Genomic DNA, 13,427 nt, shown 5'->3' with positions numbered 1-13,427 from the left:
GAAAACTTTTCAACAGTATGGTTACTGTTAATTTAGAATTTAAAACACCATAATTAAGGTTAACCTTTGTTTAAATCTAGTAGTTTAAAAATACCTTTAACAGAGTCAAGTAGCATTTAATTTTGCCTATCAAGGCACTAAGTACTTATACCGTTAATGAGCCTCATTCTCCTCGATTGAACTATTGCACTCCAAATAAACCACCCGAAGAGTCAAGGCCCAGTTTAACAGGTTGACAAGTAGGCAGTGTTTGTTATGGGAAATTTAATCTACTTCGATAGTCTTGAAATTTCCACAGGTTTGTGATCTGCTTTTCATTTTCCAACTAGAACGCAGGTTTTGGTGTTTAGATTACCGCTTCAGAGTAACCATTTATATAAATCTTAACTGAAAATTTTTCATCACAGGTTGTCAAACTACATTTGGCCTATTCCAGAAAGCTTAATTACCCCACCACGTTTAGGAAATATAGAGTTTACATCAAGATTGAATGACTTAACCCACAAATCTAGCTATTCTGATTTTAAATTTAGGTACTTTTCAAAGCTTAACATCATAGCAATGTTGAGTTGGATTTATGAATTTTTGCCTAATTTCCTCCTGTTTTGACAGGGAAGATCATTCAGCACTGAGGCACATTTAGGTCAAAATCTAGTGTGTTTGGACAGCAAGATGGAAGAAAAAAGAACAGAGCCAAGATTATAAGTATATGAAATATGTGCAACTATGGGTTGAGATGTTGAAAATCCACTATTTTGACAAGACAAAACCGGAATCTTTCGAGCTGAAATTAAGTCCTGTCAAAAAAAAAAAAAAAAAATTATAATACCTTCCTCTATGAAAAAACAACCTAATAATAATAGAAGATAGTCACTTTTTAAATATAGATTCAAAGATAAAAATCTTACCAATGAACGAAGGGACGGACTGTTTAGAACAAGGTCTATAGAACAACACAGACCTTGATGTGATCAAAGAGGGAGACTTTCGTATGAAAATTGACGTTTAAATATCTCGATGCTTGTAAAATCCATCCTAATCCTGGAATCATTGCAGATAAACATATCCGTGTATTAGTTTCCACTGAAAAGAATAATCGAAATGTTACTCAATTTTCCTTACTCCATTTCTCACCATTTTACAGCAATAGGTTGTCATCAATTCTCTACAAATTTTCCGACTAATTTTATTTTTTTTTCCTCATCACCTAACATCTATAACATTAAAAGTAAATTATGGACTATCTTAATAAAAAAAAAAACCCTTAAAAGTAACATCATGGATATCTTAATAAAAACTTTAAAAACATGGACTATCTTAATAAAAAAAAAAAACCTTAAGTAGACTATGGACTATCTTAATAAAAAAAAAAACTTAAGTAGACCATGGACTATCTTAATAAAAAAAAAACCTTAAGTAGACCCTGGACTATCTTAATAAAAGCTTTAAAGAAATCATGGACTATCTTAATAAAAACTTTAAAGAAATCATGGACCATCTTCATAAAAAAAACATTGAAAGTAAATTATGGAGTATCTTAATAAAGACTAAAGAAATTATGGACTATCTTAATAAAAACCTTAAAAGTAAATTATGGACTATCTTGATAGAAAACAAAAACATACGATACACCAGCTCTCAATGCAAAATTCAAAATCTTAATTTTTTGGAATATAAAAAACTTTTTTTTTTTTTTTTTTTTTTTTTGTATAAGCAATGCATAACTCAAGGCTAGTATATGGAGGGAAATTAATAATTTCAAGCTTATAATTTTGATCACCATTACTAAGAAAAAAAAAATGAGCTAAAGACTTAAACAAAAAACCTTTCAATGTGGTTGCCTGTAGATAAAAGACTAGCTGACTGTCAATGTCAGTCTCAAAACTAATAAAGAAGGGTAAGTTGATGAAAGCAACAGTGCACAAATTAAAAAAAATATATCTAGGTAAGCATATAAATAATTAATGACCTATTTATACTCATTTAATCAGTAAGTTACGCCTTACTATCGTGAATTTCAGAATTAATCTGAAGACTTAATCACCTTAAACTCAATTTATCTGTTAACAACTGCATTATCTTATATCTATCTTTTAAGAGCTGCATTATTTTATATCTTTTAACAGCTGCATTATCTTATATCTTTTAACAGCTCCATTAGCTTATACACAAACTACTTCATTTCATTATAGTGTATTTTACCTTGATTCAGGTATGATTATCCTCCTGGGAGCAATGTCGACTATAAATAACTTCTTGTTTCTCTCGAGGCCATCCACGTGTCAATCCTTGAAGGGTAAAAAAAAAAAAAAGCTTATGGTTGAGCCTTCTAGTAGATATCATGTACATTTTACACAGAAATATGGAGTTTTTTCCATTCATCGAATCGTTCCTCTTTCAACACAAAATATCTTCATAATTTACTGTACGTTATGTGATATTTAATTCACTCTGAAGAATAAATGTAGACTTAAATATAGATATACAAAACAAGTTTCATATTCTAATTGTTATATTTTATGAATGGAGCCTAAAAAAATAAGATACCAACTTAAAATCTATAAATATCGGATATCTATTGAAGCTTAAATAAAAAATACTTCAGCCCCGAAAAAAATTGTTACCGATTCAGTCATATACAACTATATTATATATAAATTAAAGTATGAATTACATGGCACTTGGGAGTAATTAAGTGGTTTCCTATCAAAATATAGAAAACCCTTTATGTTGCTAAAAACCTATAATGATTCCTTATATTATCATTACGGAATTAAACTGAAGACCGACAGGAAATTGTACCATGATGGTTGAAATGGAGTGCAAAAATAAAACCCATCGTATAATTAACCAAATCAATTGAAAACTGACTTGACACAAGAGGCGGGTGTAGTATCTCATGGTTTAAATGATGACCAATTAAAAAAATCATAACTTCAAAAATTAAAAATATATAATCCTATAATTCGCTGATTATGCAATATAAGAATTATAATTCGTTAATGGTATAAATACAAGTTACATTTTACACTTAGTACTTAACACTCAACTTTCATGTAACTTCGCTTAATTGCTGTTCCAGACGTGGTTAACTAACAGGGGGGGGGGGGGGGCTGTAACTAAAACGTTACTTTACCAATAAATTTGCTTATTTTCTTAGTAAATTTCACCCGAGTTACCGAGACTTGGATTATCTATATTTAATTCTATTAAGGTTTTACTGATAACCATTGCATGTTTTTTAATGTTATCTTGAACACGAATAATTGCTTTTCACCATTAAAGAACTTCATATTCAGTTTGTCAGAGAACAGGAAACTAGAGCGGTTAGGTACTTGGAACATCGGACAAACTTGTAAACAGATGGACAGCATTAGGACCCACTAACTGCATCCTGGACAACACGCGATGAAACAGATTTAAAACTGTAAAACTAACACTATTGCAATACGTACCCCCTAATAGTACAGATGCATCAAATCCCATACGTTTTTCAGGCAAAAATTTTACTTTATAATATATAACCTCAAACTAGATTAAGTTAAAGCCTCCTCTTATAGTTGATAGATTGGAGATTAAGCTCGTTCCACACGAGGGGCAAATGCAGGGCAGGCACTGATTTGCCCAAAGCCATTAAAAATGACGAACACCACTGCAGCATGTTTATGATTGATTTCTTCAGATCGGCAACGCATGTTTATCCACTTGCCACAATAAATTTTCTCTAGGGAACGTAAAATACCTAATAGCATTGCCTTCTGTTTTTCCTTTGGTATTCAGGCTTCCGTAAACAAGTGTATTATTTGACATTGCTAATTAAGCGACTGATATTGTAAACAATGCCAATGTGGTCTTCGTTGTAAGGAAGGCTTTGGTTGTGAAGCCAGATATGATTTGTTTTTACTGGCCGGGCTGAATTGTGGCGAGCGTGATGAGCCCAAAAGCACGACTCATCGATGACTGATTGACCTTTTTGTATTGCCCTAAATTCTTTCGCTGGGAAAATGTTATCATATAAAACAGTCCAAGGCAGACAGTTGGCACAGGCAAGCGAACGTTTGACTTGGGCTAGAAGCCGGCCAGAGTATAGAAAGGGTTGTCAGACTAGTCAGGCGCCCATCCAGTTCCAAATCAACTGCCTCGGGAATTTTTATGGTTTTCGTCCAAAACGTCATCTACAGAGTCTCCCACACAACAAAATGGGTAACAGCCCATACCCAGCGTGCATTTGTCTATGTTGAAGAGCCTTTACAGTACTAATGACACTTTCGAGACCTTATAGGATTCTTTCCCCGTTGTACTATATGGGAAAAAAATTCAAATCTATCATTTTGGAACAGTTTTATTCCTTGTACTTTGACGATACTTAAAAATTCCTTAAAACCTCCAACCAACCTATTTGCAATATATGCAGTCTGAACTCGCAGATTGTTTTAATCCCTTAATATGAATGTTAAAGGTTTTTAGTCTCAGTTCTATCAACATTCTTCTCTTAAATCACTGGTTTTCAACATGCTCAATCTGCATATCACTGAGCTGCTTCAACTTTACAATATCTCCAAGTTTTACAGTACTAAAATCCCCATGCTCCTTATACAAAAAGGGAAAAAAATGAGTTTAGATTCACAAACGCACCTGTCAGGTACATTAAGCGGGAAAACTAATGTGCAAAATCTTTTTTAAACTGCTAAGTTTACAATCTTTACAATTCCCATTTTCTTATTACACAGTTCAAAACATGTCAAGGTTTCCAAGCACGCTACAGAGGTAGTTCAAAACTTTTTTCCTAAATACTAAATTTCATATTGGCCAAATAATTGTTAAGTTACAATGGTTAACACTTTTCTGTTAGCCACGTATGTGCATTACATATTTAGTTATCTTCTGAATGAATTATCACTCCCTTACTTTCCAACGCAACCTTCCAATTGACTTCCGCAATTCAAATGCATGATCAGCAATCACATGTAATCCGACAAAATCTTATTCAAAATGACCCAACGCTGGAGCCCAAGACTTAAGCTATCGGGTACAGAGGGGTGGGTGCAAAATCTGTGCAGTCACTTGATTAAACAATGCACATCAGGTTACGTTGAATAAATGTGAAGCTATAATGCAGGTAAGAATCGGTTGCAGTTGGTGGTTGAGGGGACTGACAGGCCCACCAAGACTAGTTGTAGAGGAGCCACCTCAGTTATAGTCCTACTGACCGCACCACCCTAAGTGTTATGCATTATAGAGTTCTTGAGTAGGAATATTGAATGGATCCCCGATACTGGGCCCTACTTGGCAATAATTGTTCTCATGTACTCATGTTCCATATAAAACCAAGTTCTTCGTAACATGCTACACTTATATTTATCATTACTATCACTTGCTAAGCTACAATCCTAGTTGGAAAGCAGGATGCTATAAGCCCAGGGGCTACAGCAGGGAAATAGCCCAGCGAGTTAAAAAAAGTTAATAAAATGTTTTAAGAACATTAACATTCAAATAAAAATCTATATATATATATATACAGAGAGAAAACTAAGAAATAGTGCGCCCGAGTGTACCCTCAAGCAAGAGAACCCAAGATAGTGGAAGACCATGGTACAGAGTCTATGGTACTACTCTTGCAATATACCATTAAAACTTTGAATGCTTCATAGCATTAAACTTCAAACAATGATTAATAAAAATAGTGCAAGAAATTGTCACAGCATTACATCCTACCCCCATGGAGATAATTATTGGCAATTCTAATCAAGTCCTGTATATGAAAGCAAGCTTTCAATGTTTCAAGTTCTGCAACATGCCATTTACTTATAAATTAGTTATCCAAAGTAAGTACTTCAAATGTGTGTTAATGCCATAAAAGTTTCAAACCACATCTACAAGTCAGTTATAGCTTATCGACCCCTGGTTTGGTTCAGACCAGCTTACTCTCAGCCAACAAAGAGGCTAATTATTTCATGTACACGAAAACTAGGCTTGCCCACTACTTACTCGAGCTTTACACATCCACCACAAAACTTTTTAGTAACGTTAATAAAAAATCTAAAGACAAGAGTATTTACAATTTGAAGTTCCACAGTAAATACATAGAACAGGGCAAATCTTTCAGTAACTTTGTACAAAACCTATAAGAACACCAACCGTTAGATTTTGAGAACTACCAATACCTTGTTAAGACTACACTTTATACTGGTGCTATTCCATGGCAAAGCATTCCTGCTCAAGGAAGGCATTTCCTTAAATATTTCAAAGTAACCATTGCCATGAATGAAGGTTTTTTAATTATTAAAGGTTAGCCGTATTTCTCCAGTTACCGACAATTTAAATGAATCTTTCAAGTTTTACTGCGAGCGTCTGTAGTGGCTTTTGACATTCCGTTTGTATTAAATCATTTATTCATCCCTACAACTTCTAGATCCAATTTAAACAGTTATATAGAGACTAACTTAAATACTAATTACAAATATTTGCGCAAACATTTGACTTTAAATATGTAAAAAAAATCAATTGCCACTCAACGCTAAAAGGGTTGGTGGCGAGATCTTTTATTCTTGTTCATATCTTAGTGACAACTTTACTGGTAAATTATATGGTTAACGCCCATAATATACTGCCAACACCCAAGTACTTTAGCTTGTGGCCGATTATTGTACTCTTTACTCTACTTATTTATCGAGGTACTGCGGTTTACGGAGCAGAAAGCTAAACTAGATTAATTAGGTTAGCAGCAAAGTATAATTCCCGTCTTCCAACTACCACCGTTCTGTACTTATATTTTCAGGTTAAGACTTTTAAACCCGATTAAGCTGTAGGGTGCATTTGCTTTTATGAAAACTTTTCAACAGTATGGTTATTAATTTTTAAGTAAAAACGCCATAATTAAGGTTAACTTTTGTTTAAAACCAATAGTTTAAAAATCTACCTTTACCGAGTTAAGTAGCATTTAATTTTGCCTATCAAGGCCCTAAGTACTTATACCGTTAGTGAGCCTTAATCTCATCGATATAACTATTGCAGTTAAAATAAACCACCCGAAAAGTCAAGGCCCAGTTTAACAGGTTGACAAGTAGGCAGAGTTTGTTATAGGAAATTTAATCTACTTCGATAGTCATAAAATTTCTACAGGTTTGTGATCTGCTTTTAATCTTTAAACTAAGAAGCAGGTTTTGGTGTTTATTTTACCGCTACAGAGTAACCATTTATATACATCTTAATGCTGGAAAATTTTCATCACTAGGCTGTCAGACTACATTTGGCCTATTCCATAAAGCTTAATTACCACACCACGGTAAAGAAATATAGGGTTTACATCAATATTGAATGACACCCCACAAATATAGCTATTCTCATTTTAAGTTAGCTATTTTAATTATATTTCAACCCACAAATATAGCTATTCTCATTTTAAGTTAGCTACTTTAATTATATTTCAAAGATTAAAGGAAAATTCAATTACTTTAAGCCAATATGAAAGACTAATTTAAACTTAAAAACTTAAAGGTTTTTCTGGAGAAGTTTTTCATAAAATTTTGCCAAGGTTCTTAAAGTAATGCAGGATTTTTTTTTTTAAGTTAAGATAACTGATCGTATCTTTACATTCAACTTTGTCTCCATCAAAAATTACCTTTAAATCAAAACCAAACTACAATACACTCAAGGATAAGCTATCAAAATATATCTAATTTAAGATTGTCTACTGCATTTAAGTTTAATACCAATAAAATTTCAACATTTAAGATTTAAATTTGCTTAGTTGCGCAATTATTTGATCAGTGACCCCTACCTCCCCATAAAAACTTACTTGAGAACACTATGCGTTGTCCAGTTTTATCAATTTTTCTCCTAGAGTGACCAGAAATCTAGTTGAAATATTGGCCATAGTATACATTTAGGGAAGCATTTTCATCATTCGCTTCCAACAGAACACAAAATAATGAACGCCCAGGTTTCAAAATAGGGTATTGTTTAAACTTAAACCGATACTAAATGTTTTTGAAACCATTACATGAGGTAGTTAAACCATTTATAACCAGGCTACTTACAACTTCCAGTCTTAGAAAAATTAACTTTTACATGATCATAACCTAAAACTACCATTATCTACGTTGCTATGGGAAAAGTCTAAACACCCATCACTTCAAAATACCATAACGGAATAATCAAAAGTTATTGCAAAACATTAAAATTTATTAAAAATTACACTACAAAGTTCCACAGATGAACAAGAACTAAATTTATCGACCTATCACCTTGTTAATCGATCCTAGTGTCAATCTTGAATCTTGTTTTGCAATGTCGAACCATTACAGTCATAGATTGAGTTGGAGCCATTCGTGTTAATCCTGAAGATTGTATGCCCCAAGGACGAACCGCTCACCGAATAGGAGCGAAACAGCAGCACCTGGAATTTAAAATAGACAGTTCAATTACATTTCCTAAAGAATTGGTTAATTTTAAAGGATACCGAGCTAAAAAATTCAATAGTAGCCTTAGTAAAATATACATTAGCTTCTTGAAATATCTAAGTTACTTTACCATAACATTTAGCAGATTCCCAGTATATAGATGTAGCCCACCCCCTTGCATAACTTTGTATGGTTACGACCACTTTAAATCTTCCACCCAAAGCAGTCACTGGTAGAAATTTGCACACAAAAAAAGAAAAAAACTAAAATAATAAAAGTAATCTCGGCAAGTTTCGTAACAATTTAAGTTTTCAAATACTTCAGTATTTTGAAAAAAAAGTAGGACTAATTGGCATTTTCCTCAAACTACTAGCCAGCTTGTGAACAATAACCAGCTCGAAAATTTAAATTTGACATTGGCATCATGCTTTTATATTGAGAACTAGGCCATGTTAAACAAAGTCATAAATAACAGATAAGGGATATACTGAAGAAAGATCGCTACACCCTTAAAAAACGAGAAATACTTTCGTATCTAAAGAAATTCATTCCAGTTTCTAAGGCTTTAGACTAAATTACTGATAAATTCAGAAATAACCTACTTATCAAGATTAAAGGTTATCCATCCATTTAGATACTAATTAGTACATTAAGATAGGCATGACCGTTAAATAAAAAAAAACGCAGCCCAAGATGTGGAATTCACTGCTATGCTCAAAGCCTTAGGCTTTTCATTACAAAAATTTGTTTAGAAGACCATGCTCTCCATTTATTCCCAAAATATGCAGGCCTGCAGCTGCTCTTGCACAGTAATTAAGAGGTTCTTTAAAAGCTGGGAAAGCGAAAAACGGCAAGATATGTTGAGCTAGGGGGGCGGAGGGGTTACAAATACTATTTCCTCACTAAACTGCCTGGAACTGATGCCGTCAACAGTCAGCGTACATAAACAGAAGTTAGGGATTCCAGCGTACATTTGATAACTGCATATTAAAAATATATAAATTAAACAGCAATTACTCTAAAGTATTTGAATTTATTTTATGAATACTTAAGTAATTACTGAATTTTTAATTTAGTATATATTTCAAATATATAAAATGTACGCTGACATCACGAACTTGTTAAATTGACTAGTCAGTTACAGGTTTAGTGAGGAAAAACCTATTTTTTATAACCCCTTCCCCAACATATTAACTTCTATTGCTTTCCCAAAATTTAGAGAACCTCCTAACTACTGAGCAAGAAGAGGAGAGCTTCAGGAATGCATAATTTTGGAGTAAATTGAGCGCGTGCTCTTGTAAACAAAAAATCTTTTAAAGCATGAATTACAAGCTTATGTTCCCTTCTACAGAGTTTTCATCCTGTTATACTAAATTGCAGTACTGTCTTCAGGTAGCCTTTATAGTAACAAACATTTTCACTTATAAATTTGCCTTAAGATTTTGACTAAGCATTACTTTAAAAAATAATATATATCGCACCAGACCTTCAACATAATTCAGCGAACTATTTTCAACTAATCTAAGAGTTTCGAAGGATTTTTCAAGTTCGCTATTGCAAATTTGCTTTCACTTTGCCCTGCGCCATGCCCAAAGCCAACCGGGAACAAAACCCCTTTTCTATAAAAAAAAAAAAAAATAAGACTTAAAATACAAGTAAACTTTCGTGAATAAATCCTAACTTTACCTAACGTAACGTCAATAGTCTGAATGTAACTTGCTCAAATTTTCACAAATTTCACGAATTTTCAACAATATCACTGGAAATTCATGTCTGCTCAGGCACCAGTAACGAGTCTGGTTTAACAGTTTAACTAAACTAAATAGGTAATTGCTTTTAAAGTTCTCTAAACAAATGCCACTTAATCAAATTCATGCTTTTTGCTGAAAGGAACAAGTTACGACAAACTTATGTCAAACATCTTGCTAAAGTTTTTGCAGATAAGTCTGCCAATTAAATTTCTATATATAAAAACTTTCCTAACTAAAAAAATAAAGGTATTTATATAAACCAAAGGACCCTTAATATCACATTCGATTAATTCACGATAAAATCTTTACAATATACCTAGGATTTAATTAAACTGAAGTGAATGCGTTAGAAGTAAACCTAAACTTTGTCCTGGATAATTTAGAAAATCATGTAGTAAAGCCAATTCAGTTTCCAACAAGTTAGACTAAGGAATAGTTCAAGACTAGGGCTAAAATTTCCGTTGTATTAAAAAATAGATACTTCGATTTTTAAGTTTATTGTATACTCCTCTATTAAAGTGTTTTTCCCATTGTTTTGGGTGGGGTTAGCAGGGTTACCTTTTCTGATGGAGTTTGTTTAGCAGTCCCGATCGGCTGCCCTGGCCGACATCGCTTTATATTAATTCCGTTACAAAATGTTCCACTCTCATCTTCACAGCGAAACCATGATTAAAAGCCGTGTCTTACTAAGCCATTATTAAAAACCAAATTCCACGTATATTCTAGCTATAAAAATTACTAAGTATAAAGTTCCCTCATCTGTCGCCGGTAGTTGGTGTTTTCCTATATAAAACTAATGTCCCGGAATATTCTAACCTTATCATGATTCTTTACTAGAAATAAATTACCATTCATTTAGTTCGACAGGTTACTGAAGACTGACTCCGATTACTAAAGTAGGCTACTTGCTTCTATTAAAATCAGAAGCCTTACATTAAATTTGATGAAAATATTGAAGCATCATAAACTTTAATGTTTCAAGAGATTAAGTTTGGGAAAAAAGCTTGTGAACATAGCTACGGTTGTCAATTTCTATCTCAATGTAATGATATGCACTAGTAACCTTCCTATGTTTATTATAAAGCTGAAGATTGCGAAAGTTAATTCAAACTAATTACCCTGACAATGTCAGCCGAGTAAATGCTAACCGTAGGTTTTATTCAGTATAATTGACCTAACCAATCCATGCAATGAGTTAATGGTTAGTCAGACTAGAAAGTCAATACTTTAATTAAAAAGCTCTGGCATAACTATTCCAGAAAAATTGAGATTCTAGATATTTTGCACTATTTAGTTGAAATTTAGTTTTATAATTAAATTTCTCATGAAGCAACAGGACGTCCAGGTAATTTTAACAAGGCATTCGGATATTATGAAAAAAGTCAGTGTATACAGTCAAGGCTTTCAAGGATCCTAAAATGTAAAGGTTGAGAAAAAAAATCAATCTAAAAATGGGTACGGGCAAGCAATTACCGAACAGCCCATTGGAACATTCCAAGCTCAAAGATTTAAGTTCCGGACATTCTGGCATTATTAAATTAACTTTTTGTTCGTAAAATATGAGAGATTAAGAAAGCCATTTAGTCAAGATTATAACTTCAAGCCTAAGAATTTTAAATACAACCCAATATGATTTAGTATCAAAGTTTAAAACTATGGTTTAAAAACGCAGACTAGCATCCATTTAGGCCTTATTATTTACAGTCTACTACAATTGAACAAGACAGTATTATTTTCACCATGCGCGAAAGCTTTAAACACTATTCAAATACCGGTTTATAAGGTAGCCTTTTTGCCAATCATAATTGAAGTACAATTAACTGCATAAAACCAATATCCAACACTTACAATCTTTATTACCAACGAATTAAATCTCCAATAAACTCCTTACATTACTTGAAATAGTCGAAATATACCTAAAAAATCGAGAGGCTTGCTACTCTTCGAGGATAACACTTTCCTACATTAATTCATAATTTCGCTACGTTACACACAATCACTAAACAAATAGTATGAAATCAAAAGTGATACACTAAGAAACTAACCCTGAGTAAATGCACTATTCACTTTAAAACCTACACGATACTTACATCACATTCTCCTTCAGCACTTCAACAACAAACTAACCGGTTAGAAAATATCCGACCAGGAAGTAAACATTCTAATACATAAACCTCTGAAGAAACCATGGACTATGGAATTAGTTGCGGATGACTATAGTTACTTTCGCGTCCTTGGGAGACTTTTCTAGCGCCATCTGTTGTATAAGTTTTTCTTATCTGCCGGAAAACGTATTTGTCTGAAAATTGAGATTGGGCTAAATAAGAACTTGAAAATTGTTCGTGCGTGCATCTGTGTAATGAATGTCGATGACAATACGGTTATTATTATTATTATTATTATTATTATTATTATTATTATTATTATTATTATTATTATTATTACAAGCTTGGCTATAACCCTAGTTGGAAAAGCAAGATTTATTTATGAGCCCAAAGGCTTCAACAGGTGAAAAATACCACAGCGAGGAAAGAAAATAAATAAACTACAATATAACATTAAACTATAAAATTAAAACTTTTCAAGTACAGTCACAACATCAAATTAGACCCTTCACATATAAACTGTAAAAGCTCAAAAAAAAAAGAAAAAAAAAACCGAAGAGGCTATACAAGTTAAAAGAGATTACATAAAGAGATAAGATACGGAGCTGGATAAAACTAAAGACTATAAAGTGGGTGCAGCTAGGGACGTGTCAAGAATCTACGATTTATGCCTTCAGTGCACTGTGTGAGGAAAATGTGAATATGCAATATTAATGGCAATTGATCCGGATCACTTAGAGTATGTCGTCGTGGTGACGGTCGGAAAAAAAAACTACGTCGACGGTCGGAAAAAAAAAAACTACGTCAGACAAAATTTTGAGTTGGTCAGGCAATTGATTATTCCAAGTAATCTAATGTCTTCAACTAAATTTCACGAAGTTTCGTTCGGTGTAAAATGCTAAAAGAACTGCAGAAGCACTTAAATGCATATTAAAGAGTCGTAAGTTTATAGAAAATGTGAAAGGTAGGAGAGAAAACGTGTTATTTTTATGGGAGACTTTCTTAAAAAGCATAACTACTAATTCTTCTCAACTTTACGAAACATTGTTATTATTCAGCACATAATCAGGTACGATATGTTATTCTGAAAATGTAGTTGGAATTTTCACATATTTAGTCATCAAATAAAATGTTTTAGACATTTTCTCTGTATAAATTCAATATGAAAT

The 13,427-nt window shown here is 32.9% G+C and overlaps 1 long non-coding RNA gene across 6 annotated transcripts in view; it reads right to left on the bottom strand.

Annotated features, from left to right (window-relative positions):
- Positions 1–12,403, bottom strand: part of LOC137658573 (uncharacterized) — a 32,162-nt gene extending 19,759 nt beyond the window's left edge. For 2 of the 6 annotated variants that reach the window (XR_011047370.1, XR_011047371.1), the window contains exons 1-4: positions 12,244–12,400; positions 8,247–8,398; positions 2,203–2,288; positions 909–1,083 (exon numbers count right to left, since the gene is read on the bottom strand). This is a non-coding gene — a long non-coding RNA (uncharacterized lncRNA). Of the gene's footprint in view, positions 1–908; positions 1,084–2,202; positions 2,289–8,246; positions 8,399–8,532; positions 8,632–9,888; positions 10,029–12,243 lie in introns of those variants that run through there. The other 4 variants (XR_011047375.1, XR_011047374.1, XR_011047373.1 and 1 more) reach the window with 4 other exon arrangements.
- Positions 12,404–13,427: the final 1,024 nt, after the last annotated feature.

This window comes from Palaemon carinicauda, chromosome 19, assembly GCF_036898095.1.
Source record: "Palaemon carinicauda isolate YSFRI2023 chromosome 19, ASM3689809v2, whole genome shotgun sequence".
NCBI classification, from domain to species: Eukaryota; Metazoa; Arthropoda; class Malacostraca; order Decapoda; family Palaemonidae; genus Palaemon; species Palaemon carinicauda.
This window is presented reverse-complemented; position numbering and strand designations above follow the sequence as displayed.